Source organism: Podarcis erhardii, assembly GCF_964252035.2.
Source record: "Podarcis erhardii genome assembly, chromosome: 5".
NCBI lineage: Eukaryota > Metazoa > Chordata > Lepidosauria > Squamata > Lacertidae > Podarcis > Podarcis erhardii.
In genome coordinates this window covers 70,949,198-70,955,197 of record NC_138509.1, presented here as the reverse complement: position 1 = coordinate 70,955,197, position 6,000 = coordinate 70,949,198, and positions in this window count along the sequence as shown.

The window sequence follows — 6,000 nt, the reverse complement described above, 5'->3', positions numbered from 1 at the left end:
ATCCCAAGCAGAGATGTAAAGAATCTAGGTCACTGGATCGGGGCGGGAACAGAGGGAGCAGATAAATAAGGTATAAAAATTATGTTTTATTGGAACTAAACTTCAAGCCAAATTCCTACATTTTTGTGACAGTTTTTTCGGCACGTCACCTTTGATTAAGAAACAAAAATCCAACCAAGTTTGGTTAAAAGGATTCATATTTCCAAACAGAGTTATGGGAGAATAAAAATATCCAGTAAGCTCTTCCAACATCAAAGCTAAGTTCCTCAATAGTCAGCAGTCTTAAGAGGAATGTCAGACAACGGTTATCTTTAGTTTCCCCATGAAAAAGGTTTCTATTCCTTTCTTCTTCTTTTTGTTAGATCAGTTTCCAAAATGTACGCACCAATCCAAACCACATTTAATTTCAGGTAATGGCCTTGATAACCAGTTTGTTGAATTAGTGATGTTTGCACAGAGCAACTGCTCATGCAGGCTGCTCAATTTATTTTCTTAGTAGCTCCAAGCCAGCTAATGCTATGCACCTGAGATATCCCCCCATAAGTGACTCACAATATGCAACAGCTACAGGCCGGTTCTACCATCAAGCTGTAGCAGAGTAACGCTGATGCAGGGTGCAGATGGCAAGGAAACCAGTACATTCACGTTGGGAGGAGGCTATTCATACAGTTCCTGTTATTTGTGCAATTGAAGCAATCCTTTCTTAGGTTTCTGAAATAAAACAAATCTTAGCAACTAAGGGCAATGTCACAGACCTTCCAAGTGTCCCTATTTTCCAGGGGCAGTCCCAGATTTACAGAAGCCGTCCTGGTTTCTGATTTCATACCCAGAATGTCCCGCGTTTCCTTAGGACATCCCTATTTTCATTGGAGAAATCTTGCAGGGTATGGAGTTATTGTTTTTTAGTTGAGTTATGTAGCCCATCCTGATATCTAGGGCAGGTTATACATGTTTTAATGAATAAAATGAAAGAAGTGCAGCCTCAGAGCACCCATGACTCCTCTAAAATGTAGCTGGTGGGAACCTTGATTGGGTTTGTTGTGACTTGGTTTACAGGCTTCCTGTTAATATAATTTTCAGCAAGAGGCCATTTTATTAGGTTTCACCATACTGTCCAAACATGGCTAGGTTGAGAAGCACTTTCTCCTCTGATACCTGACTCGTTCTATAAAATGGCTGAAAATACTCTCTCTCTCTCTCTCTCTCTCTGTGTGTGTGTGTGTGTGTGTGTGGACTTCATACACTGACAAATGCAATGTTACACAGTACAGTGGCAATTGTTTAGTCGGCATGTTGCCGTCATATTGGAATAGTACAGCTGGAGAAAAAGTCAAAACTGTCCTTGCTGAGATGATAGGACAGAGGTAACCAACATGGTGCCCTTCCAGTGCCAGATTTACGTATAAGCTAAACAAGCTATAGCTTAGGGCTCAACTCTCTTGGGGGCCCCCAAAAAAATTAAAGGAAAAAAATGTATTAATTATATTTCAGGCCGGTTAGAGGCTCCCTCAGAAATCCTTGCTCAGCTGCCAAACAGGCAACTAGCAAAGCCCATGTTGCAAAGGAAGAGCTCTGCACAAAGAAGAGTTTGGGGCAGAGGCAGCTTTTGAACCTTCATGATTGGCTGGTTGTGCCCCATGTGCCTACCCCCCATTCCTCCCCAGGGTCAAACTACCTGTCTTCTTCATGGGGAATTTGGGGTGCTGCAGATTCTCGCCATTTTGGGTTGGCAGCAGCAATGTTGCAGCAACTAGCTGAAGCCCACTTGTCAGAGTAAAAGTGTACACAGAAAAGGTAGGGGGAATTTTTTTTTTTTTTAAACACAACTAACTGATATCTTCTGGATGACTCACTGGGAAGAATCCATCAAGATTTTAGACAGGAGGGTGACAGGTTCCTACAGTCATGATGGGAGGAAAGGGCACCAGTTGATTAATACACTAGATTGGAAGTAAGAAATAAAAGGTATTCAGGAATGAATGATAAGATTGCTGTTATTCTCACTGAAAAATATTCTGGAGGGGGGTTGTTGTTAAGGTGTCACTATTCAAATAGATTCTTGTCCACATGCAGAATTTGTGCTGCAGTGAACATAAGCCCTGCTCCTCCACCTTGTGGAAAGAACTCAAAACAACAGCCTAGACTGATGAATTGTCACTATCATTTTCACAGCAAAATAGTGGCATGATTCTAAAAGAAACTGGATATCTATTAGCACAAGCCCCAGCAACCTATAAAAGAACAATGATTCAAGCAAACAGAAAAAGACATATACAGTAAAACCCTAGATCAACACTGCACCAACTTTAAATCTTACCTTAGCAATTATAGTTCACAGCCTAGTGATGTAACTAGGTAACATGAGATGTAACATGAGAATCACAGAATCACAGAACTGTAGATTTGGAAGGGACCCCATGGGTTATCTAGTCCAACCACATTCAATGCAGGAAGCTAAAGTCTCCCTTCCCAGCCTGGCTATCAGATGTGGCCACGGATTGAACCCAGGGCATACAAGGCAGGTGCTGTACCACTGAACTACATCTTCTGCACCAGTAGCCAAACCAGACCTGAAGCTAGAGTGAAATGGGTCCTATTAATCCTCCTTATCCAGGCATGTCTGAATATGTACCTGAAGGAGCGTCTCCACCCCCATCGTTCAGCCCGGACACTGAGGTCCAGCACCGAGGGCCTTCTGGCGGTTCCCTCACTGCGAGAAGCAAAGCTACAGGGAACCAGGCAAAGGGCCTTTTCGGTAGTGGCGCCCACCCTGTGGAACACCCTCCCATTAAATGTCAAGGAAATAAACAACTACCTGACATTTAGAAGATATCTGAAGGCAGCCCTGTTCAAGGAAGTTTTTAATGTGTGACATTTTGATGTATTTTTAATCTTTGTTGGAAGCTACCCAGAGTGGCTAGGGAAACCCAGCCAGATGGGTAGGATACAAATAAATGATGATGATGATGATGATGATGATGATGATGATGATGATGCAGCTGGCTGGCCACCACTATCTCGATCACCATGCCTTGTGCAAGGGAAGATCTCTCAGAGTGGGAGGGCGGGAAAAGAAAGGGAGGCTCCCAGGTGAGAGCTGGCAGGGTTCACCTTTCTCTGTGTGGGACAAGTTAAGATTTAACTTTGAAAGAGGACTTGGAATTCTTCTTCTTTTTCTCTCTTTCTTTTCATTTAGATTAGTTTGTTTTTTATTGTAATGCATTACAATACAATCTTACTAGTAAAAAACCCAAAAAACACCATGTCCAGAAAAAAGGGTGTTATTCATACGCGGGCTGTAGTTATCTAATAACTCAGGATCCAGGAAGGACCTTGTCAAGAATGGCCACATCACTGCCTCTTTCAAGGCAGTGGGCATCATTCAACACTTCCTGGGCCCTCCCTGCTAGATATTAGCCAAGATGGGCCAACAGAACATGTGATTGGCCTCACCGCTGCAACTGTCCCTGCCCACATCCTCAGGCCAATATAAGGGAAACTGATCCCATAAGTGTTGACCAGATGGTGCTCTAATGGCCTCCACAGGCCCTGCAACCATTGTGGCAGCAGGTCTGGAGCAGATGTGAGGGACTTTGCTCTCAGAGTGTGTGCTTCTTTTGATGCCAAAATCTTTGGAGTATCAAGTTTTAGTAAGTGGATTACTGCCCAGCATCTAAAATATAGCAATGACATCGAGAGACATATCTGTCGCACTGTTTATACATAGTTTTGTGGAGTAGATTGTGATCTCTGCTTTTCCTATGGAGGAGTGCATTCTAAAGGGCTGTTGGCTTATGCAGGGCCCCCTCCCTTTTTCTCATAGTCAGTACAATCTTTCTCCCCCTCCCCGCTCCCCCCTATCCTAGAGAGCACAGTGCAAATCTCCAGGGCCCCAGCATTGACTTTCTAATGGCTGACTTCCCACCCAATCCTTTTCTTTATGAGTAAACGATGCGCAGGATTCCTTTTTCCCTGGAGAGAAGCCCAAAGGCCAGTCCAGAGAGACAAGCAAGCATGCTCAGACAGAGCAGATATGTGTAACTATGACCCATATTATGTAGCACCCATGCAAATTAATCATTTTCCAGGCTGCGCTTCACATTTGATCCAAGGAAAGAGATCTAGCAATGGTTTTTTCCAAGGGGGGAAAAATGTTCCCAATCGCTGACCAAATCTCTCTAGTGACGTATAAAGGCCTTGCAATCTCACGTGGAAATTTACAGCAAACAGAATCCAATTTGTTTCCAAGCAGTCTTTTAAGTATTCCTGACACTAGGTTGTCAGTTCCACTAACCCTGTTTTAATGGGAGGAAGATGGGGTTCTTTGTGCCAGCACTCAATGCAACTTGGCATTCATACTTTACAACTGAGGGAACCAAGCTATATTTCCACTTTTTGCATGTTTGCTTTATGAGTCTCTTGATGACAATCTAAATCCCAAATGTTCTTTCACAAACCATTAATCTCCCCGATAGAGCTCAAGGAAATAATGTGTAACTTTCCACAGTGGAAAAAGAAAGGGAGGATATGAGGTTTTTGCCTGCAGCTCCAGTGATATCAATTAGATATGTTTACTGCATGTGAGTATAATTGCCTCAGCACTGTGGTAGATAGATCCTGATCCTGACTCCACAGAACTCAAGGCATTTGAATATTGTGGTAACAAAGTCAGGGCATTAAAGGAAAGACTTGCGAGAACCAAAAATAAAGTTCTCAGTTCCAGATGTTCCCTGCTAACTTCAGAGTAAGGGTTGGCACACACAAAATGGCTGCCACTTTAATAGCTTCTAGCTATGATGACAGTGATCTGCCTCCATGGTTGAAGACAGTACTATTTCTGAGTACCAGTTGCTTGAAGTCACATGAGTCAAGTGTGCTGTTGTGCTTGATTCCAGCTTGTTAGTTTCTTTCAGGTGTTTAGTTGGCCACTGGGAGAACAGGATGCTGGACTAACTGGACCACTGGCCTGATCCAGCAGGCTTTTCTCATGTTCTTATATTCCATTTTGTGTGCACTTGCTTCTCAATCTCTCATTGATTCTGCTTTGAACTGCATCCATTGGTTGTCAGTTATCTAATAGCTGCGCACAGCTGGAAGCAGAAGCAACTAGTGCTGATAAATATGTGAGTAAAAAATTTTTAAATTATTGGTAACAGACAAACAATGGTGAATAAATTGAGCAAGGGAGAAGGAATGGCTCAGAACTATACTGTTCTAAATACTTGGGCATAAGTAAACCCTGAACTTTAAAAAAAACAACAATTTCCAACAATACCATTTTTATGGCTTTATGGCAGTCTCTCAGATTTGGGGTTTCTCAAGCAAATAACACAAAGATGAATGTCTAGTACAGAGATCTGGGTCATGTCCATTCCATAGCTTACAGTTATCTAGTTGTTTTTGGTGCTTGTAATTCACTAAATTATCTATGTACTAGCCAAACATTTTACAGCAATAACAACATTTTTTCCCTTCTTTCCCAGCCTCCAAAATACAGTATTTAATTAGTTTATAGTTCTCTGTGCCTGAGTGGGTGGGGGATTCAGGCATGAGGGAAATCCTGTGGGGAACGTACTGTGAGAAAGCAGCGTTTGGAGTATGAGCTTTTTGTTCTTCTAATCACCACAAAGCCCGTAGCCATGAGCATATCTGGTAGGACTGAGAACCGATGAGTAAGCGAGCCTGTTTTCTGCCTACTTTCTCATCATGATAAACCTGCTTCAGAAATCTCACTGCAATTGTACAACTCATTACCATAAGGCAGAGCAGTGGTGTCTATGGCAGATTTCACAATGTCACAGAAAAATCAAAATAAAGTGGGTTTCCCCAGCCACCCTGGGCAGCTCCCAACATGACAAATATCAAACATTTAAAACTTCCCTAAACAGGACTGCCTTCAGATGTCTTCTAAACATCAGATAGTTATTTATTTCCTTGACATCTGATGGGAGAGTGTTCCACAGGGCGGGCGCCACTACCGAGAAGGCCCTCTGCTTGGTT